Genomic DNA, 24,464 nt, shown 5'->3' with positions numbered 1-24,464 from the left:
GTGGAAAATTCTTAAAGAGATTGGGATACCAGATCACTTTACCTGCCTCCTAAAAAATCTGTATGCAGGTCAAGAAGCAACAGTTAGAACTGGACATGGAACAACAGACTGGTTCCAAACTGGGAAAGGAGTACATCAAGGCTGTATATTGCCACCCTTCATATTTAAATTATACGCAGAGTACATCATGTGAAATGCCAGGCTGGATGAAGCACAAACTGGAATCAAGATTGCCGGGAGAAATATCAGTAACTTCAGATATGCAGATGACACCACCCATGGCAGAAAGCAAAGAACCAAAGAGCCTTTTGACAAAAGTGAAAGAGGAGAGTGAAAAAGTCAGCTTAAAACTCAACATTCAGCAAACTAAGATCATGGCATTTTGTCCCATTACTTCATGGCAATTAGATGGGGAAACAGTGGAAAGAGACAGTGACTTTATTTTGGGGGGCTCCAAAATCACTGCAGATGATATAGCCATGAAATTCAAAGATGCTTGCTCCTTGGAAGAAAAGCTATGACAAACCTAGACAGCATGTTAAAAAGCAGAGACATTACTTTGCCAACAAAGGTCCGTCTAATCAAAGCTCTGGTTTTTCCAGTACTTTGCCAACAAAGGTCCGTCTAATCAAAGCTCTGGTTTTTCCAGTAGTCACGTATGCATGTGAGAGCTGGACTATAAAAAAATGAACTGTGGTGTTGGAGAAGATTCTGGAGAGTCCCTTGGACCACAAGGAGATCAAACCAGTCAATCCTAAAGAAAATCAGTCCTGAATATTCATTGGAAGGACTGATGCTGAAGCTGAAGCTCCACTACTTTGGCCACCTGATGTGAAGAGTTGACTCATTGGAAAAGACCCTGATGCTGGGAAAGACTGAAGGTAGGAGGAGAAGGGGATGACAGAGGAGGAGATGGTTGGATGGCATCATGGACTTGATGGACATGAGTTTGAGTAAGCTCCGGGAGTTGGTGATGGACAGGGAATCCTGGGTGCTGCAGTCCATGGGGTCACAAAGAGTCAGACATGACTGAGTGACTGAACTGAACTGAACTGATGGCGGTTTCTGCCTTATGGCAGAAAGAGAAGAATAATTAAAGAGCCTCTTGATGAAAGTGAAAGAGGAGAGTGAAAAAGCTGGCTTAAAACTCAACATTCAGAAAATAAAGATCATGGCATCCAGTCCCATCACTTCATGGCAAATAGATGGGGAAACAATGGAAATAGTGACAGACTTTATTTTCATGGGCTCCAAAATCACTGCAGATAATGACTGTAGCCATGAAATTCAGATGCTTGCTCCTCAGAAGAAAAGCTATGACAAACCTAGACAGCATATTAAAAAGCAGAGACATTATTTTGCCAACAAAGATCCGACGAGCCAAGGCTATGATTTTTCCAGTAGTCATGTATGTATGTGAGAGTTGGACTATAAAGAAAGCTGAGCATAGAAGAACTGATGCTTTTGAACTGTGGTGTTGGAGAAGACTCTGGAGAGTCCCTTGGACTGCAAGGAGATCCAACCAGTCAATCCTAAAGGAGATCAGCCCTAAATATTCATTGGAAGGACTGATTTTGAAGCTGAAACTCCAATTCTTTGGCCACCTGATGCAAAGAACTAACTCCTTCTAAAAGATCCTGATGCTGGGAAAGATTGAAGGCGGGATGCAAAGGGAACGAGAGAGGATGAGATGATTGGATGGCATCACCGACTTGATGGACATGGGTTTGAGTAAGCTCTCGGAGTTGGTGATGGACAGGGAAGCCTGGCGTGCTGCAGTCCCTGGGGTCGCAAAGAGTCAGACACATCTGAGTGACTGAACTGAATTGACGGTGGTTTTATTCCTGGTTTTTGAAGGAATCTCTATACTGTCTTGCATAGTGGCTGTATCAATTTACATTTCCACCAACAAGTGCAAGAGGGTTCCCTTTTCTCCACACCCTCTTCAGCATTTATTGTTTGTATGCTTTTCGATGATGGCCATTCTGACTGGTGTGAGGGGATATCTCATTGTAGTTTTTTTGCATTTCTCTAATAATGAGCAATGTTGAGCATCTTTTCATGTGTTTGTCAGCCATCTGTATGTCTTCTTTGGAGAAATGTCTGTTAGGTCTTTTTCCCACTTTTTGATTGGGTTGTTTGTTTTTCTGGTATTGAGTTGTACAAGCTGCTTATATATTTTGGAAATTAATCCTTTGTCAGTTGTTTCATTTGCTATTATTTTCTCCCATTCTGAAGGTTGTCTTTTCACCTTGCTTATCATTTCTTTTGCTGTGCAAAAGCTTTTAAGTTTAATCAGATCCCACTTGTTTACTTTAAAACATACCCATAACTTTTAAAACACAGTTTAAACACACACATACACAGCTACAGCTATAAAAAAGATGGGGAGAATTAATTCCCAGTAGGGAAGAAATATTCCAAATTGCTTGTAACTATGGTACCTATAGTTCCCTATGGTACCTTGAAGTTCCCTGATAGCTCAGACAGTAAAGCGTCTGCCTACAATGTGGGAGACATGGGTTTGATCCCTGGGTCAGGAAGATACTCTGGAGAAGGAGATGGCAACCCACCCCAGTACTCTTGCATGGAAAATCCCATGGACGGAGGAGCATGGTAGGCTACAGTCCATGGGGTTACAAAGAGTCGGACATGACTGAGCAACTTCACTTTTCATGGTACCTATAGTTAAACATCTATTTCACTTATGATATTCTGAAGGTTCAAAACTACATCTTAAAGTCACATCCATGACTTGGCACCATATCTCATACATAGAAAATGTTCTATTACTATTTCGTGAATAGATGCTAGAAAATCCAACAGTTCAATCTTCAGTTTAAATTAGAATTCTCATTAGCTAGAATCCCAAACTACAATTTTTTTAATATTGGGTATGGAAAAATTAAAAAAAAACAAAAAGCAAAACTAAAAGCTCCTGAAGAAAGTGCTTCAGGTCAAGTCCAAACTGCTTTAAAGTCAAAATGGAACCATGAAGTTAGAAGCAAAATGAATCCAAAACAGAGTGAGTGCCACTAGTTTACTACATCTCAAAAGTGAGGTAAACTAAACATAATAGTGTTTACTTGATGATAATACATTATTATTTAAAACAAACAAACACATAACAGAAAGAAAAAAAGAAACTAAAAGCAAGCCTGAAATTTCAGTTCCAAAGCCACTCACTCTCATTTAAATGAAGAAAAGCTAAGAGTCTTTTTCTTCCCTGCTGCTGCTGCTGCTAAGTCGCTTCAGTCGTGTCTGACACTGCAATCCCATGGACCGCAGCCTACCAGGCTTCCCCGTCCCTGGGATTCTCCAGGCAAGAACACTGGAGTGGGTTGCCATTTCCTTCTCCAATGCATGAAAGTAAAAAGTGAAAGTGAAGTCGCTCAGTCATGTCTGACTCTTCACAACCCCATGGACTGCAGCCCTACATGCCCCTTAATAGCCATGAAAATGCATATGTAGTGTTCTTTACTATATTTCAGGATGGCTTACACATTTAAAACTTTTAAACTTGTTTGCTTGCATTCAAGGGAAATAGGTTTCAGCAAATCCACAAAAAAGAACACCATTTTAAAGTGGCATTTATATTTACAAAGCTGTTAAGCCTGCTAACACTACAGTACAAAATACTTTAGACAACATAAATGACAAAAACAAACATCTATGTTCCCAGCATCCAGTTTAAAAAATATAATTTACAATACAATGGATGTCTCCCCTCCTGCTCTTCTCCTAGATAAGGTCCTCAATTCCTTTCCTCTGGAGAAAACTCCATTCTCGCCAATTTGTTGTTTTATCATTCTCATATATTCCTCTTAAAGTTATGACATACACATTATATCCTTGAACCCAATAAATCATTAAAAAAATACATTAATGGATTTGGCTTGGTAATACTTCATTTTGGATTAATTCATCTATTTTTGTAAGCAGAATTTGTCTATAATCCTTTCTTGGACTTTATCCGGTTTGAGTATCATGGGTGATATCAGACTTACTAGACAAGTTAGGTTGCTTTCTTCTAAAAAAAAAACAACAAAAACCTCTGGAAGACAGTTTTAGAAGACCTCATTTGAAAACTGTCTTGACTTGTTTCTTGTTTCCTTTGCGGATTTTAAAAGGTTAATTCAATTTAAGAGTTTTAAGACATTTGATGTCTTCTATTTCTTCCTTGATCAGTTTTCCCAAATTAAATTTTCTTGGGAAATTTTCCAGTTCTTCTAAAATTTAACATTTTATGGCATTTAACTTTTCATGGTTTTCACACAAATTTTAAAAACTCAACTTCAGTATACTTATCTCTTCATCATAGTATCATTTATCCCTGTTTTTTTTTTCTATCATCAATCTTGCTGAAAAGTTTTTCTATTTTTTGTTTGTTCAAAGGACAAACTATTGATAGGTAGTTCGATCCTCTTTATTATTATTATTATTATTTTTGCCTTATATTCTTCCTTCTACAGATCTACTCTTTTCTTGATTTCTTATATTGGAAAGTAAGCTGGATGCTTAATATGTCAGTTTTGAACTTTTTCTCTCTTCTTGTATGAGCATTTAGAGCAGTGATAACCAAGTGCATTCCGTATATCTGAAGTTGGATATATAATGTTTTCACTATCCCTTGATTCTAACAATAGTTGCATTTCCATTATTTTTTTTAAGACCACTTATTTATAAATTATCTTTAGACATATACAGCTCTTAAAATCACTAGCAATGAGGAAGTGCTAACTTAAAAGAATGAGATACCACTACTCATACTGGTAAACATCAAACATTGCTGATGAATGCATCTTGAGAAATTATTCAACTGAGCAAAGTATAAATAAAGATGATATACTGCAGTTCTGTTAATAGCAGAAACCTACGTGCCAATGCAGAAGGGGTTGGTTAAATAAAGTATAGCACAGTCTAATACAACAGACTACTAAACTGACTTTATAAATTATAACTACATGGATATAGACAGAGGTTCATAACGTGAAAAACATACATTTGATAGAGTTCATTTTGGTTTATATATCTACGTATGTACTAGAAGTGCCAAAATGTTCACAATTATCCTATTCAGAGAACTGGCAACAGGGTGACTTTGGTAAGTTCCCCACTGCCCAAGGCCTAATATTAAGCCATGATTTGACAAGGTGTTTTGTCCTGTTTCTCAAGTAAATGCCAATTATGAGTTTGTCAAGTATTTCCTTCTAATAAGAAGCAAAGTTGAAAGTTGAAGCTGTCCTACTTCAGGAAATAACATATTTCTAGCATTGTATTAAGATGCACTATTGAGTTGAAGCAGATTTTTATGGACAAGTTAGGTCCTCCTGGTGGTATTCCAACCACAACCTTAAAGCATCAACTGGAAAACATCGCCACCTCCTGGTTTTTAAGACAAATTACATCCAACACTACTATATTTAAAATTCTCCAGGAGGAAAGAAGGAAATGGCAACCCACTCCAGTCAGTGTTCTTGTCTGGGAAATGCCATAGACATGAGGGAGCCTGGTGGGCTGCTAGAGTCCATGGGGTCACAAAAGAGTCGGACATGACTTAGCAACTGAGCACACCAGGAAAGATATTTTAAACTAAAAGGGCACAACAAACATTGTTACGAAAACAAAGCAAAAATAACCCTAAAATCTAACTAAAGGCCGAAAGAATAAAGTAAAGTAAAACTGAGAATACAGAAAGTAGATTCTGGCTACTTTTAAGGGTACTTAAGTTGGATCTGGGAGAAGGCAATGGCAACCCACTCCAATACTCTTGCCTGGAAAATCCCATGGACGAAGGAGCCTGGTAGGCTGCAGTCCATGGGGTCGCTAAGAGTCGGGCACAACTGAGCGACTTTACTTTCACTTTTCACTTTAATGCACTGGAGAAGGAAATGGCAACCCAGTGCAGTATTCTTGCCTGGAGAATCCCAGGGATGGGGGAGCCTGGTGGGCTGCCATCTATGGGGTCGCACAGAGTCGGACACGACTGAAGCGACTTAGCAGCAGCAGCAGCAGCAGCAAGTTGGATCTGAGGATACAGTGGGTGGGTCCTCTAAGATTTAACCACAGAACTACTCTCCATGATTTGAGAAATGGCAGAGACAGACTGGATACAGTCCAGTTGCAAACACAGTGTGAGCCCAGGTGGTGTCCTAGGGATCCTTCTTTTCTACAAACAAGACATGCCATCCAAACTAACCGCACATTCTTTATAAAGTTCCCCAAATAGCAGTTTAGGAAAGAGACATTTTGTGCTCCTGATTCCAACCGATTACTCAACCATCTCTCAATACACACCTGTGACCGAGATGGAGAAAGGCTAATAGTCTGCCTTTCACAAAGAGGGTCTTCTTTCACACAGGATTAACATTAATAGTACACCATAAACCTTATAAAATAGGGTGCCGACCTAGTGTTCGCATTCAGGTATGTGACACTGGGTAAGTTACCTAACCTCTCTCTTAAGTCCTAATTTTCTCTTCTGAAAAATTGGTGATAATATCATCTTATCTCTCAGGGTGTTTTTAAGAAGTAAGGACTAATTATCTGTGTCAAGTACATAGCATACTGTATGTATTCACTAAATGGCAACTATTACCATTTAATGGATTCACAGGTAGAATATTGTAACCAGATGGTATTAATGAACTGACACACAACTTGAGAACAATCATACTGATAGAAAAAAAAAAAAAAAAAACAGACCATAACAGGTTAGGCAGGGGTCAGCAAAATAACAACCAATGGGCCAGGCCCTGATTTTTTTTTTTAATCTTACTGAAACAGTCATGCTCATGTGTTTGCTTAATGACTATGTGTCAGAGCTGAGCAGCTGTGAAAGTGAAAGGCACTCAGTTGTGTCTGAATCTTTGCTACCCCATGGACTATACAGTCCATGGAATTCTCCAGGCCAGAACACTGAAGTGGGTAGCCTTTCCCTTCTCCAGCAGATCTTCCCAACCCAGGGATCAAACCCAGGTGTCCCCCATTGCAGGCGGATTCTTTACCAGCTGAGCCACAAGGGAAGCCCTAGCAGTTGTGACAAAGACCAAAAGACCCACAAGCCTAAAGTAGTTACTATATGGTCCTCTAAGAAAAAGTTTGCAGATCCCCAGGCTAGTGCAATGGGGCAGTATCAATAAAATGACATCTAATGTAAATAAAGTTTATATTTTTATTAAGATGAATAAAACCTCTGTATACCATGGTCCTTGATTGGCTCCTGGTTTGAACGAAACAGGTGTTAAGATCTGATTACGATAGATAATTTGAATATATTAGATAGTATTAGGGAACTGCTATTAATTTTGCTAGGTCAAATAATATAGTGGTCATACAGACGATTACGCTTATTTTTTAACATGCATATTGAAATAGTCAAGGGAAAAATGCCATGTCTGGAATCACTATCTGAACTCAGTAACAAACAGATTTGGTAAAGTTTCAGATGATCCCCTCAATATCTGGAATCTTGCCACAGGAACCAAACAAATTAGGAAAATTTGAGTACAGAATAGATCTGGATTGTAGGTATAATTTTAAGACAAAGAAATGCCATATTACTGCCTCAACTCTTAACAATGATTAAATCTAGGCGAAAGGATATAAGGATATAATGCTCTCCCTACATTTTGGTCTAAACAATGTCCATAATAATTTTTGAAAGCTGTTTAAAAAGAAAAACAAATTTCCTCACAATAGGCCACACTAAGACAATGTGGAAATTAATTATATATATATATATATATATATATTTTTTTTTTTTTTAAAGAAAAACCAGATCAGATAGAGTATTCAGAGCAAAGGAATTACTAGCCTCTTTGCTACTAAAACATCTAGAATATCCTGACCTTATCATTTAAAGAGGGCACTGATATCCAGAGGAAAGCAGGATGGCATGAGATATAAAAATAGTTGTGTGAGGAAAGTCTCAGGACATTTAGCACAAGACAGGAAAGACAGCAGTTGCTTTCAGATGTCTAAATAAAAAGGAAACCAAAAAATCCAAATGAAGGCCCAGAGGAAGAGACCTTATGAAGTCACACCAGAAACCAAATACCTGCAAAGCAGCAGGCCCCATGGAAGATAAGTGGCCGAAAGAACGGAGGGAGGGCAAGATATGCTGGACTGTTACAGAATGAGTCTTTTATTAGGTAAAAGATGTGACTAGATGGCTTCTAAGATGCCCATCTAACTCTCAAATCCCAAGATTCCAACATCTGAGATGAAGACATATTCTAGACACATTTAGGAATTACATACTACATTTCAATTTTCAGTCTAGAACTATTATGTAGTTTAGTTAAATTGACAACCCATTCTGAACTTCCCACTTTTCCTACAACAAGCACTTGTATTCAAATGGGCAATGCAGAGAGAAAGTTAGAAGCACTGAGGGGCAACGGCACAGGCAGACGACCAAACTGCAAAGTCTGTTTGACCTGGTGACATCACATCATGAAGACACTTCTGTGTGTGGCCCAACAGCTTATACTTTATACCAACAGTTCTTGGTGTCGGCATTTTTGTGTTCTAGCCACAAGCAGAAAATTTCATTAACAATATGCCTGACCACAAAAATCCTTGCATATTCTAAAGGAAAGGATTCTGAAGGAAAGGATTATATAGTATACTACTCATATTACAAAAAAAGTTAACAAATGCTTAAGTAAAAGAAGAAGCATGTACAAAACCATAATTTGTTGTTGTTCAATTGCTAAGTCTTGACCAACTCTTTCTGACCCCATGGACTGCAGCACACCAGGCTTGCCTGTGCTTCCCTCTCTCCCAGAGTCTGCTCAAACTCACGTCCATTGAGTTGGTGATGTCATTCTCTATCCTCACTACATATGTATCTACCTTTTACCTCTGACTTTTTCTAAATACCAATTCTGAAGACTGGTATCAGAATAGTTACTACAATTTTTAAAAATCTACATCAAGAAAATCACAAATACTCTTTTTCTCTAGTTATTATTTCACATTGGAGTACAGCTGATTTACAATGTCGTGTTACTTTCAAGTGTCCAGCAAAATGATTTAGTTACACACATACACACATCTATTCTTTTCCAGATCCTTTTCCCTTGTAGGTTATTACAGAGAAAGGTACTGGTTTTTAAACAGCTCTGATGGTTGCCAGCAACCATCTATTTAAAAAATAGGTAAGGAGAAGTATATTTTATGTTTCAGTCAATGAAAATATCTGTAATGATGCCTAAAAGGTGGTGGAGGAAGATTTAAACAATGGTGATTTTCTGAATGAGTGCTGAAGTCACTGCTGCTGCTAAGTCGCTTCAGTCGTATCTGACTCTGTGCGATTCCATAGATGGCAGCCCACCAGGCTCCCCCGTCCCTGGGATTCTCCAGGCAAGAACACCGGAGTGGGTTGCCACTTCCTTCTCCAATGCGTGAAACTGAAAAGTGAAAGTGAAGTAGCTCAGTCGTGTCCGACTCTTCGAGAGCCCCCTGGACTGCAGCCTACCAGGCTCCTCCATCCATGGGATTTTCAAGGCAAGAGTACTGGAGTGGGGTGCCATTGCCTTCTCCGTCATTACTCCCAGACATAACCAATTAGATCATATCTTCTTATTTTCAATAAGCAGTCAGCACTTCTCAAATAATGCAGAACACTGATTTCCAGGTATTTATCTCTGTATGCTATTTATCCAAATAGACTTACATTGGAATCGAGCACTTTAGAAATGTATTAATAGCAAAAATACATTAAACACTCATAATTGGACCACATATGGCTTTCCTTGTGTTCTATATAGATATACTTACTCATTCACTAATTCACTTATAGTAATACCATCTAGACCTATGAATATTAATAGCCTGAGAACAAACTCCTGAGCATTAACTTCTGTTGCACAGGCATTAACTAGGTCTCTGACCTCAGAGTTACAGGGTTTAACCAAATCATTTATTCACATAACCCTCAGATATGCATTGGCTCAAACTTTGTACCTTTCCATTCATGCGTACCTTTGTTTACTGATCCCCTAATTAAGTTACTGCTAATAATAAAGTCAATGTGTAAAATTCAAAAAACCCTAAAAACAATATCCTAGGATATTACTACAGTCTATCTATAGGCTTATTTTTCATACAACTAAGATGCTACATCTTTTTTGCAGCAGATCACAACATTATACACAAAGATTATCAGCTTACTTGCTTCATGTCAATCCCATATTTATACTTTATCTACTATGCCTGTCCTTCATTCACTTAATTTTTCCATGTGTTAAAGATGGTACATATGGTAGCCAGCCTCCAAGATGGCACCAGTTTACACTATCATAAAAAAGTTCCAGTACAAAAACAAATCCACCTGCAATGCTGGAGATCTGAGTTTGATCCCTAGGTTGGGAAGATCCCCTGGAGGAGAGCATGGCAACACACTCCAGTATTCTTGCCTGGAGAATCCACATGGATAGAGGAGCCTGGTGGGCTACAGTCCATGGGGTTGCAAAGAGTTGGACACCACTGAGCAACTAAGCATTTTGCAATTTGAAAATACATAATCTAATACTTATCCTGTATTAACAATGTTTAAACAGTAGCCTGTTTAAGGATTTCACTATTTTAATATGTACTAAAATGTATCTGTGAAGTAAGAAAACTTGGGTGTTAAGGTGTGGACTGTAAAATGGATGCTATGTGACAAGGACTGACTCTAAACTGTTCTTACCTTTATATGCAAAATACAAACAACACTATTTACTCACCATATGACTGATTTGAGGGGTTAGTGAGTACCTCACAAATTATGATAGTGTGGGGTTTAGTCGCTAAGTTGTGTCCAAGCCCTTGATACCTCATGGACTGTAGCCCACCAGGCTCCTCTGTCCATGAGACTTTTCAGACAAGAATACTGGAGTGGGTTGCCATTTCCTTCTCCAGCACAAATTATAATATGCTCTATTAAAGTAACATTACACTAGTCAATGGTAACATTAATTTTAACTAAATGTACTATTATAAGAGGAAAAAGTATATTTTGATGAATACAACTTGAAATCTGGGGATTCAAACTCAAAGATGAAGAAATCTGGCATAGAGATTCCTGACTATGTAAAAGAAAAATTTATTTTGGCTAGATTTCTTAGTATTTCAAATAAGCGGTCTTAACGTGATTTTTAAAGGTTATATGTCATTTTCTGATTACATAAGAAATATTTAAAGAAAAAAAGTCATCTATAGTCCCACCACTGTGATAATTACAACTGTTTTTCTATGCTCACATGGGCACATGTTTTTAGGCTGCTAAGTCCACATATTTATTTGTATATACTAAACAGGGTTGAGATCATATGCATAAGCTGTTGCATCTAGTCAACAAAAGATTTTGTAAAAATATCTGCAACTTTTGCTAAGAAAAATAGCAATATTGAATTCATTAATTTTCCTTGAACACTGATGAAGGTGAACTTTTCAAATATTAATAGTTAATTTACTCTAGGCTAATTGCCTCATATTCTTTGCTCATTCTCCTTCTGAGATATCCTACTGATTTTATAAATGCTTGTATGTAAAGAAGTGTCAGTCTTTTGCCTGCTTATGCTATTTCTTCAGCTAAAAATGATTAATGCCTATTTTCACTCATTCCTACTTGTTCTACAAGTTACCTTCATTTATAATCAGTTCTAGAACAATAAACGGTAATCTAAGCATCAGGCCCCAGCCTACTGGATGGGGATCCAGTAGTGAGGAAGACTTGGCAGAGGGGACAGCAGGCATTCTCAGCTCTGAGGAGAGGAATGTGAACTGTTCAGATGTGAAGAAGGAAGAGTGGGAAGAGGGAAAGGGGCACGAGATCAGGCTGGAGATGTGGGGAGGGGTTAAGTCCTGCCTTCCAGACCATGTTAAGGATTTTCACATTTATTCCAAGATAATGGTGGGCTAAAGAGAAGCAAGAAATGACATAATGTATTTGCTTTTCATGAGACTCTATCATTGCCATTTCTTTAACAAGAGAATGGGATGCAAGGCAAGAAAGGGCAGAAAACTCAGGTCCACCACTGTGGTCCTGGTGAGAAAGGACAGTAGTGGGAGCAGGGTGGATGAAGAGGCAAAGCAGTAGGTCAGAGAGAGACTTCTTTAGGAGACAGAGGGAACAGAGCTTTGCAACTGATATGGAGAAGAGGAAAATGGAGATGGAGTATGACTCCAGGTTTGTGGCTTACGATACCATCTACTGGGATAGGGACACTGGGGGCAGAGCAGGTCTGCAAGGGGAGATGGGAAAAGGAGCAGGGGGTAAGGATTCTGTTTTTGACCCACTGATTTGAAGGAACTTGTGAGACATCCACAAGGAGAAACAGACAATCAGATAAGAGTCCACTGCTGAGGACAGGCCTAGGTCTAGACTGCAGGTGAAATCTTAGAAACCCACATGTAGAAGGTAATTAAAGCCGTGCTGGATAAAATAAGAAATCAAAGGTACTAAGACCTCTGGTCTCCAAGACTGAGCCAGGGCATCCATGACCATGATGAATACTCTGAGACCCATGACCACGCTGCCAGGGGACCCACTACACAGCATTCTCACACTACAGTGAAATTTCATATTTCAGCATCTCTGTGGTAGACAATAAGCTCCTCAGAAGAATGATCGAGTCTTACTTATTTCTGTACCCCAGTCTTGGCATAGGTCCCAAGGCATGAAACACATTCAATGAAGTGTCTGTGAGAGGTTAACTGTTAGCTTGAGATTATTAAAAAGCACTATCTCCAAACATGCACAGAGAAACAAGCTTTAAGAGGCCAGGCTCTGGAGCAGATTACTTGGGTTAAATCCAGACTCTACCATTTATCGTCATATGACTTGGGAAAGTTATTTCACGCCTTTGTGCCTCAACTTCCACATCTGTAAAATAAGGCAGATAACAGCACCTACTGCCAAGTGCTGGGAAAACTAAAATTTCATGCAGAGCATTTAGCATAGTACTTGTACATGGTAAGCATTCAAATTTAGCTCTTCTTATTGTTACTATTATTATCTTCTTTCTTCATCTTCCATGGATACAGAAACATGCAAAAATGGAAAGGATTTCCAGTTATTCATTGTGGTCCTCCAGCTTTGGAACGCAAAAACAGTTCATGTTGTTTCAGGTCTAAAAGCAAGGGTAAAAATAAAACAATCTTGATGTATCTGGTAAATGATATCAGTATTTAGAAAACAACTAAATTTAACAGTGAATAAATTTTAAAAAAGACCTAACAATAACAAAATCATTTCAAACCAAAACAAAAAGTAGTTGTTGACTATGTCAGGTTTTTTTGGGGGGGGCGGGGGGGGCAGTGGGAATATGGGGGAGATGGAGATAGGAATAGACAAGAAGAAAGAGTCTGACCAAGTCTACAACAAATTACAAAACAGACATTTCGCTAATGTTTACTTAGCTAGGTACCTGCAAAAATAGGAAAACTTCATTTAAAAAATTAGGAAGTTTATCTCTTTATAGAGAATCTTGATATCTCTCAAGTTACCCATGATAAGTAACTACAATTTGTGACTAATCTAGTCATTACACTGATGCTATTAACACAGCAGACTCTTTTAAGATTATCATTTTCTTTGCAAGTAAAAATGTTAATTCATGAGGTTGCTAACAAACTGAATAAACCCTCTTCCAGCTTGTGGCTGGTGTCAAGGTTGGCATGCATAAAGATCATTTTTCTCCATATTTTATTTTTATTTCAAGGGTGTGAATGCAGGATTCAAGCTTCAACTTCGGACAGCTCATCAAGAATTTAATCCAGAGAAAGCACTGCAAGGTGAAAACACAACAGGGTGAATTTCCTATTTTGACAGTTTCCTTTCAACCACTTTTATAGGCTTACCTTTCATATGAAATGTATGTTCTAATGGAGACAACCTGTTTAAGGTCTGGGTCATGTATGACTGCCATTTTAAAAACAGGAAGGTAAGGTTATGAAATTAGCTATTTGGAAAACAGTGTACAGAGTTCAAACTTTTCTAGCTGTTTAGTGGGGGAAAAAAAAAGCAACATTTAAATAAAAGCAAACAGAACTACAGAGTGAATATTTTCCACATGTTAGCACCATTAAGAATTTCTTGTTTTACTCAGAAATGGGCAAATCTTTCACCGATTGAGGGCTGTATCATTCAAAAAAGACAAATGTGTACAACTCGGCTAAAGATCAGAAGAAAGCCACAAAAAATGTTTTGAATTAGAAACTAATTCAAATTCAATGTAAAAAGGACTACAGGGCACTGATTTAAAACTAGCACGACAGTAAGCTAAGTTAACTGATGATAATGTACAAGAAAGTGTTCTAACACAGAACATACAAGAGTGATAAGGAGGTTTTCTGACTGGTTCTTAACTTCTAAGAAAAAGCCAAAACAAAACAAAATAAAAGCTATAAAAGAGGTACAAGCCCCAAAGATACTGATTAACTAACCTTTGCACGGCCCTGATTTTAAAAACATTTCCAAGTTGTTTCTAATGGGGCAGTCAGTTGAGAACCACTGGGCTGAAACACCACAACAGGTCAACAAAATGATGGAATTTCCCTCTCAGTAGGTCCTTAAAATGGGCTACAGTCTCATATCAGGGCTGTTTATCATAGAGAACATCAAGATTTCTGCACTGTTTCCCATGTGTTGTTTCCTTAACTCAGATTCATGCCTTAAATTGTCACAATCTGCCTTCTGCCTCTGCCTGGGATGAAATGTTACAAAAGAACTGCTCCTTGCTGAATCCAGTGTCACAGCTGACACTTCCTTTTATTGGACTACTCCAGAGCATAAAGCCGGAGAAGGCTATGGCACCCCACTCCAGTACTCTTGCCTGGAAAATCCCATGGACAGAGGAGCCTGGTAGGCTGCAGTCCATGGGGTTGCGAAGAGTCGGACATGACTTCACTTTCACTTGCATGAATCAGAGAAGGAAACGGCAACCCACTCCAGTGTTCTTGCCTGGAGAATCCCAGGGACGGGGGAGCTTGGTGGGCTGCCGTCTATGGGGTCACAGAGAGTCGGACACGACTGGAGCGACTTAGCAGCAGCAGCAGAGCATAAAGCACTGGGAACCCCTGATTCCCCAAATTCTTCCTCACTATCCCCTATCCTTGGCTTCTGAGGCACCTTTCCTAGGTTCTCCTCCTATCTCAAATATTGCTTTGTCTGCCTCTTAAATCATAAATTCTTCAGGGAAGTCAGTGACAGTCCCTTAAAAGCTCAACAACAGATTCTAGAGGGCAAACTCCCTTGGAATCATATCCACACTAACCTGGATATGTATCTGAGGAGGCCATTGTTTTCTTCATATTTTCAAAAGGATTTAAGATCCTTGAAGGTTATAAATCATTGTCTTAAAATACTTTTTAATTTAAGCTTTCCAGGCTTCAATCACTATCCATAAATTTAGAGGTCTTACTTCAATCTTAACCTATCAGAGACTGAATCCAGATTCCTATCTGTTAGGCATATTCATTGCGCTAAACCAATGTATCCAAAACAAATAATTAATCCCCTCAGAAATACTTGCTTAGAATAAAATGGTCAAGTAAGGAGCCCTCCTGACAGTTGTCCTCCAGTGGAAGAAACAGACGACAGACAAGCAATGAGAGTAATTAGAGAATGTGATCTATGTTATAAAGGAAATGACATGAGAGAAACTTCAGAGTGATCCAGGAAGGCTTCTTAACTTCCTCAGAAATGAAAATTATTTTTAAAATGAGATCTTGAAGGTTAAGGAGGAGCCAGTTATATGAAACACTGAGAGAAGGGACTCCAAGTAGAAGGCACAGCAAATGCAAAGGTACTGACTGTACTGAACTGTCCACTAGACTGTAGGCACCGACTGTACGGTAACTGCCTACTAGACTGTAGGCACTGTGATCCTTAAAGAGAACAATTTAATATAAATGTGTATCTTTGGAATGTGGGTTAGTAACTGGTACTTGGTCCTAAACTCAATAAGTAGTTGCTGAATTAAATGCAAAAGAACAACTGAAAGAATTGTGGAGTTGGGTGGCTGCTAAGTGGAAAGGGGGTGGGGGAGGAACGGAATGACAACAAGGTCCTGTTGTATAGCAGGGAACTATATTCAATGTCCTGGGAGAAACTATAATGAAAAAGAATATAAGAAAGGATGTATATATTTGTATAACTGAATCACTTTGCTGTATAGCAGAAGTTACTAATAACACAATATTGTAAATCAACTATATTTCAATTAAAAAAAAAAAGAATTGTGGGGTTGGTGAATAAATGGGGAGAGGAAACATTCTCCAGTAAAACAATAAGAATCTTAGTAGCCTCAGCTATTCAAGTTATCCAACAGAATTCTATTACTTTCTTATCTCACATTCCGGTACGTTCCACTTAGTGCTTCTAGTGTCTAACAAGTCATTACCACTTTTAGTTAAAATCCCCAAGTCCTAAAGGGTAACTGTGTTTCAGGAGTTTTCACAAATACATAAATACAATACATATCTGATGTAAGGAAGGAACTGTTTTGATTAAAACACACAGACCAACTCTTGGCACTTTGGTACCTAGTCCCTTTCCCTTTTCCTAAACTACACTGTCCATTTCAGTCCCAAGAGTCTTAATTCATCCATACCCTAAATTCATTCCAGGATAGCTGGTTACAGACTAGCTACCCTGTCAGTTACTTGTAGCACAGCAATCTTTGGTTTGATAATAAAGCCATTATTCCTCTCTTTACAAAGTGAGAGTGAGGATACAATACAGATAAATTAAGAACATAGTTTCAGACATTTGAAACTCTTCCAATTTAACAGGCCCCAAACAAAAAGCCTACTAAGAGTAACTTTAAAGGCATGCATTCTTAATATATAGACAAATGAACAATTATCCAAGTAGGTTTACACTATGCATCGAAGTGGAATTTTCAAGATTGCAAGATTTACACTGGCAATACGCTGCTGCGATGATGAAAACAAGCGTTATTCACAGATTAATATCATTATTTTTTTTAATCAGTTGTGAATTGTTCAACCATGTCACATCCCTTATCTCAGCTTCTCCCCCACCAACAAAACAGAGGAGAGAACTGAATTACGAAATCCGGCAGACTTTTGAGATGAGCACGCCAAGTCTGTTTCAGGAAGGTCCAATGAACTGGTGACTATGTCTTCTACATAGCTGTGGCTCCCACCACCACCCTAACCTGCCACATCCTGGGATGCAGTCAACCCACAAGCAATTAAGGGAGGCTCATTACAACCTCACTAGGCTGCACATGCATACAAGAAACTGGAGATATACAAGATGTTCACCACAGCCATAAGCAGGTGAAAGAAAAAAGGGTTGGGGCTCAACAAAAGTATTTGGCAAATTAAAAAGAAAAGGTTCTTGTTTCATAAAAGCTGCAGGTTCTTCATGAACCTAAAGAGAGGTTCAAACAATGGATCTATTAAGTGTTGGCCATCTTCACAAACCAAATGCCCATCTTCAGATCTGCACTTTGTGGTTACACACTGGTGTTATCTTCATGTCTGAAAGATGGCAACACTTGTCCCTGAAAAAGAGTGATGTTGACAACACCAGGGAAATATTAACCATGTGACAGAATAAAACACCTAGCTTTTATTCTGGGCAGTAGTACTGACACCTTGAAGGCCTGTTGTCATGAAAGTTCCCAACACAGTCCTCAGAATATCTAAAATTAAAGGATATATACTTGTGCATACACACACACACATACATATATATATATATATATGAAAAAATATATATGAAACAGCCAGGATCATTTCTATGCTTATTTCAATATTTGTTTAGATCTAGAATTCCTAGAATCTAGATCTAGGAATTATGTTAACAATATTACATCAATACTTCCTCTATTGTGGCCAATGTAGTTATTAGTACTCAATGAAATCAACAGTATCAACTAGATGTCACTCTCTTCAAAAAGGAAAACAAAAGTCATGCCTCTAAACACAAACATATTTACCAATCTGAGGGAGGGAGGGTTATAAAAATCAACTAAAACAAAAATTGCACAATATGGAAGAATTATAAAATTTTACCCCTGTATATTGAAAGCAAAACATACTTTTAATAATGTGTTTTATATAAACTTCCATGTCTTATAAAAAATATTATTTCAACTAAAAACTAAGACCTATACATTAGCCAAAAATAGGAAAGAACAGTTTGCGATTTATTATACTTAAGCAGAAATATTTATTTTCTAGTCAATAATTTCAAAGGCCCATACAACTAAACCATTTGGACTTAACATTTAAAAAATTAGCCATTTCAACAGCAGTCTAATAAACAAAGCTATATTTATCAGGTTATTCCCTGATTAGGCAGTCTCAGTATTTGGTGTCAACCTTATCATAAACAAATAATCTTGTAATTATATGCAGTCATTCCTGAGCTACTTGTATTATCAGAGCGAAGCAGCAGTTTCAGCTACCTCTAAAACGACAAGAAAGCTACTATGAAGAGCACATTTATACTGACACAAAAACCTCAAGTTAAATGGCCTGACAATGACATCAGCAAGTTTCAAGTTTACCATCACCTATGGTTAAAGTAAAAAATAGTGTATTCTAAAGAAAGACTAATTCTGCTAAATGAAACCATTGGGTCTATTCCTTTTATTCAGAAGTACCATACAACTAAACAAGCAGTCAAGTCCACAGGGAATAGCATTTCAATAGCTGCAACATGGTGCCAGACCAGCCTTTGTTGGCCTTCCTTTTCCAAGAAACAGAGATGTCTCTTTTTTACTGAGTCCATCTGCCATAAGTGATAACCAGATGTCTGTGTGACGATTCAAAATTAAAACAAAAGTCCTTCCCCCTCCCAAGACCTAACAGCAGAGATGAGTCCAACAGGCAGCATTACAAAGAGTTTCAATGTTTTAATCGCCTCCAACTGAAAGAAATAAGGTGGTTCCCCTTTAACCGTGCCACCGCAACAAGCACCAGCCAGTATCTTTTCAGCTAACTTCGCACAACACTGTGGTAAGTGCTTTACACTTCCTTACCACCAATATGAGGTGGTACTAATATTAACCCATTTTACAGATAAGAAACTGGGGAATGAAGGCAGTGAAAAAACTTGTTCAAGGCCATACCGCTAATAAGCAGCATCGCAACCACACTGAACACAGGCAGCCTGTATCCAGAGTCCACACAAGCGCTATACAAAGCCTCGTCTCAAGAAAGTATAACAGATTTTGATCAAAACTGATTTTACAATAAAAACTGTAATTTATCAGAAGGAAGAAAGTTAATGCCTGATTCTTTGAAACCATTTCATTAATAAAAAACAAATTCTGACTTCTTAATTAAAATATTCTGAGTTCTCACTTACTGAATTACAAAACAAAAGTGTATCAGGTATTAGTGTCTATGGACAGCAGTCTATGATGGTAACGACGACAAAATACCAAGAGTCATCCACATAGGTCCTGAGAAAACCGTCCATAAAGATGCAATCTGATTTTCAGTATTCTTTCTTGACAGATGAATACTGCATGGCCAAAGTCGCCAGTCAAAAGTTTCATGGTGCATTTTTTTGGGGGGGAAATTTTAAATAGCTTAATTATGGACTCACACATGAAGGCTGATTAGAACTGTCCCAGAATTCACCAGGGGCTTCCCTGGTGGCTCAGAAGTTAAAGGGTCTGCCTGCAATGCAGGAGACCCAGGTTCGATCCCTGGGTCGGGAAGATCCCCTGGAGAAGGAAATGGCAACCCACTCCAGTACTCTTGCCTGGAGAATCCCATGGAGGGAGGAGCCTGGTAGGCTACAGTCTATTGGATCGCAAAGAGTCGGACACGACTGAGCGACTTCACTATTCACTATGTTATGGTTTTTGTTTTTAGTATTTAGTGGGATCCCCAGCAGCACACTTCACATTACAAAACAAGCCATTTAAACCAAATTGTGAATTTTATCACCCGTTAACCACATGAAAAGACCAGATGGGTACAATTTTTGATACGACCTGACCTGATTCCCTTCTACTAATGACACAGTTCTGGAATCTTGTTTTTTCACAACTATACAAACATACTTACTCCATTTTTCTTCTAAATCAAAGGTTGTGTCACAATACAAGAATCAAATTTGTCTACATGGCCTGGGAAGACCTCAGATAAATATACTCTTTTACCCTTTTGAAATTACTCAAAGTGACAGTCATGGGACAAGAGCAAATACAGTATTAACTCAAAGCAGTAAACCATTATTTTTATTATTTGAATTGGTTAAAAAAAAAAAAAAGCCCTAATCATGTTTGAGAAATTCTGTTGCTCAGAATATACAGCGAATATAAAAGTTTAATTTTAGGCATCAGGATTAGATTACTAATTAGATTAGATGTCTAAAGGTTCCCTTCATCTACTAGATAAGTCCCTGAAAGGAAAGAAATAAAATATGTATACCCTTTAATTAATCTTCAAACCACACACACGCACAAACATACAACAGGATGGCAATTTACAGTCCTGATCCCCAAGAAACTTCTAATTTACCAGGCATGATGAAATCCATACACCAGTAAGTCTAGCACCAGGAAGCATGTAATACAGGCTTTAAAATTCAGATTTGTGTTTGTCATGTTTTGGTGTCTACCTATGTCATTTCCCTGCTATCTACAAGTGCACAAAACGCACCTGATGAGAGGCACCTTTAACACAGCTTTATACACCATGGCATCAGACATATTAAAGGTATAACAAACACGGGTGTAAATTTCAGGAAATCTTTATTTATTAATTCAAATGCCACAAAACAGCTAAATTGCCAAAGCACTACAGGTTTTGAGAACACTGTGGAAACATTTTACTATTATCAATTCTAAAATCCATTTAAACTTTATTTTTCACAGCAATAATTATTCATCACATGGGCTATGATGCAACAGAAAGAAATCAATCACTAGGTAATTATAGGCCTCCTTCACCAAAAAACAGCACTGATACCCACTTAACTAAATTATACAATATTTGCTGATTTTTAAATACTGTGCCACATCCATGCTAAGAAAGAACACTCTCCAGAAGTTTTCAGCTGTAAATTTTCTATTTATTCATTCTACTTTATGGCAAATGCTATACAGTCTCTCTATATATACACATCTACAAAAATTTTGATATGACAATTTCCCACACATGAAAAAATATTATAGGACTCACTTAATTTTCCCCTCTAATTTGGCAAAGCATAATTTCAGTCAAGTACTCAGATGCAAAATGATCTGAAAAGTTGGATGTTAAGACAAGGTTTTTAGAGTACAAATTATGAAAATCTAAGGTTCAATTAACAACACAGAGCAAGCTGTACTTTTATCTTTTTTTTAAAAAAGTGACTACATCTTCAATTACAGTGTTACCACTTGGACTTCTGTAACACCTTTTATTCCTAAAAGTTCAAATATTTTTACATGCCTTATTTCAGCACAGTCTTGATTCTCAGCATAAGGCTCTTACCTGTCATACCATACAACCAACAGTTGTTGGTTCAGAATGAATAGAGAACATCTGACATGAACACTCCATTCTCAATATAAGCAGAGGGATACAGAAGGAAAATGCAACAAAGTTAACAAAAAGGATACACAGGCCAAGGACATATGTTGAAAACTCCCTAAGAAACGGAAATAATACAAATAGCATAAGGAATCATTTTTGATTGGGACATGATTAGGTGAAGAGAGGAACTAAGACAACACGAAATGCTGCAAGTATTGCAGCAGACGGCAGGGAAAGCAGGGACTGTTAATAAAGGAAGAAGCTGAGGTAGCTGGGGCTTAAATCCTTTTCCTCAAACACAGAAGCGGTAAAGGAAAAGAGGCAGCAGCGATTAAGATCTAAATGAAGTGAGTGTGACAGCAGCCCTGAGGCAGAGGGAACTCACTGAATCTCACATGAACCAAGAATATCCTCCAGCACCTCAAGTGCCATCATGCCCCAGCACAACCTCAAACGAGAGAGTAAGCCAAAGTCCTTGACTCACTAATCTACAGAAGACAATATTAGGTTTTTCTTCTCAAGAGGTTTAAAATGCAATTTTAAGTTTCCCAATGTTTGTACCTCCCGGGCTTCCCAGGTAGCGCCAGTTGTAAAGAATCTGCTTGACAATGCAAGATGTGGGTTCGATCCCTGGGTTGGGAAGATCCTCTGAAGGAGGGCACACAACCCACTCCAGTATCCTTGCCTAGAGAATCCCATGGACAGAGAAGCCTGGCAGGGTGCAGTCTAAAGGGGTGCAGAGTCAGACACGACTGAAGCAACTTAACACACATACAATATTTATATTTCGCATCTCTGTTAAAGGTATCTGCCACCTCTTTGCACATATACGAAATTGGTTTAATAAGAGATGCTGTACCTCAATTCCATGAAAATATCCAGTCAAAAACTCGATTTTGACATCAACCAATCAAGAGCACAAAGCAGCAGATCATGATAGTCTCGGAGACTGACTCTGGATCAGGATGAACGTTTTTGCTTAAGACAAGCCAGACTCAGGGGAAAAGTAAGAGGGAAAAAAAAAGTAAGGGACAAAGAGAAACCATGGTTGACATCATTGCTTCTGTGATTTATCAATTTTCTTTTCATCTTTAATCTTCAACTAAAGAGCTTTGTTCCCACTGGACACAAAAATAGTATTACTGTAGCATGCATATATGGCCATTTCAGTATGCCACAGGAAAACCTCATTTACTGACCTAGAAAGGTTTGGGAAGCATAAAACCATTAAACAGAGGCCTAAGGCCTAAAGAGATGGCACAAACTGGTAAGCAAGATATCAGCTGTGAATAATTCTTTCAACTACAGAGTGATGATAAAAGTCCTTTTTCGATTTAACTGCCATTTTCTCAAACTTTCCAACAGGCTGCAGATTATGCTAAAATAGCTAAACCTTCTCATATTTCTCTTTTTCAATTTCCCCACGGAAAATGTCATTCTCTCTGCAAACAAAAATCACACCAAGCTTGTTTCCTTTTCTTTCCTTGAGCCAATTTTAAGTTACTCTTCTTAACCCTAAACACCCAAGCCCACGCTGGTCAATTGCCAGTGTCTCTCTAGAACTGCAGGTGACAGATGCAGTCAGAGAGCTCACAGACGTGGATTGGCTGCGGTCTGAATCCTATTGCAATGAACACACTGACAGAGCCCGCAGAAGCACATCTCAGCAGGAGAGAGTTTAAAAACCGTCATTTCCAATCGAATTTACTTTTAGACCTCTTACTGGCTATTATGCTCTTACCCCGGTTCTCAACCTTGCTTAGCCCTACGTCCTACCCATTTTATCCTCCTCAGTTTCAGATCCTTCATCAAGCCTAATTCTGGTTAATACTACTACTACTAACAACAACAAAAAAAAAGGGTGGGGGGAGGTGCTGCAGGCATTGCCAAAAGTAGGAACCGACCAAGGTGCTATTTGGGAGCCTTCCCGCCGCGGCCGAGACCGCATGAAGTTTTCTGGGAAGCAACGGACCCTTTTAGCATCTTTGCACGATTTCTCGTCCCCTGGGTGAGGGCTCCACAGAGAAAGATGGGGAATCTCCCTTCTCCAGTCTTTCCCAGTGGTGGCTAACCCAAGAAATAAAAATATCTCTTCTTATCCTACACCCCGCCGGATAACGTTCCCAGGCAGTGACGCCCCACCCCCACCCCGTTATCCCAGACGAGATCCCCAAATATCACCCCGTCCTCCTGAAAGCTGGACCCTCCCTCGGCCGCTGGACCAATTTCCCGCATCGGAGCTGCTCTCCCCTCCGCCCAGGCATCCGCCCCCGCACACTCCATCACCAGCATGCCCGCGGCTCCGCACAAGCCCGCCCCGCGCCAAGACGCCCCGCAACCGGCACTCGGGCAGCCCCGAAGCCCGCGCTACCCCTCCCGCCCAGGGTCGCCGACCGGGTTACCGTGGGAAGAGCGGGCGGCGGCAGAGGACGCGGCGGCAGCGCTGCTGCCGGTTGCGGCGGACGCGAAGGATAAGCTGGAGGATAAGGATGATGATGAGGCGAGCACGCTCCCCAGTCTCCATGGAACTCCTGCCCCGGCCGGTTGCTAGGAGCCCCGAAGGCTCGGGCTCCGTCTTTCGTGCTTTGTTGTTCCGGGTACAGGGCGGCCGCTGCTTCCCCGCGACAATAAATAGACCAGACGCGGGGGAGCATAGAGACAACGCTCGGCGGCTAGAGCGCCGCCGGACAGAGCCCTCCTGGGTTCCTCGCTAGCCAGTCATATCCGGCTCTCACTGCTCCCGTCACTTTCCCCCGCCTCTTCCTCCACTTTCCCTTCCTCCTTCCTGGTGTCCGGGTCGGCCCGGCCTGTCTAAGGGCTTGACGAAGTGGGGTTAGTGAGGAAAGGTGTGGAATAGGCTAGGTTTCTTTTGCTTGAGAACCGCCTGGAAAGATTTCGAAAAAACTGTGCATCCCTTGTACATTTTTAGCTAGTAGTTACACATGAGTACGTAATTT

General features: G+C 39.3%; 1 protein-coding gene across 1 annotated transcript in view; it reads right to left on the bottom strand.

Annotated features, from left to right (window-relative positions):
- TBPL1 (TATA-box binding protein like 1) overlaps positions 1–24,063 on the bottom strand; it is a 38,175-nt gene extending 14,112 nt beyond the window's left edge. Inside the window, exon 1 of the mRNA XM_052645920.1 lies at positions 23,910–24,063. The gene's annotated coding sequence lies outside the window, so the exon portion shown is untranslated. The remainder of the gene's footprint in view (positions 1–23,909) is intronic.
- Positions 24,064–24,464: the final 401 nt, after the last annotated feature.

This window comes from Budorcas taxicolor, chromosome 9, assembly GCF_023091745.1.
Source record: "Budorcas taxicolor isolate Tak-1 chromosome 9, Takin1.1, whole genome shotgun sequence".
Classification (NCBI taxonomy): domain Eukaryota; kingdom Metazoa; phylum Chordata; class Mammalia; order Artiodactyla; family Bovidae; genus Budorcas; species Budorcas taxicolor.
Note: the sequence above shows the minus strand (reverse complement) of the source record. Positions and strands in the feature narration are given on the sequence as shown.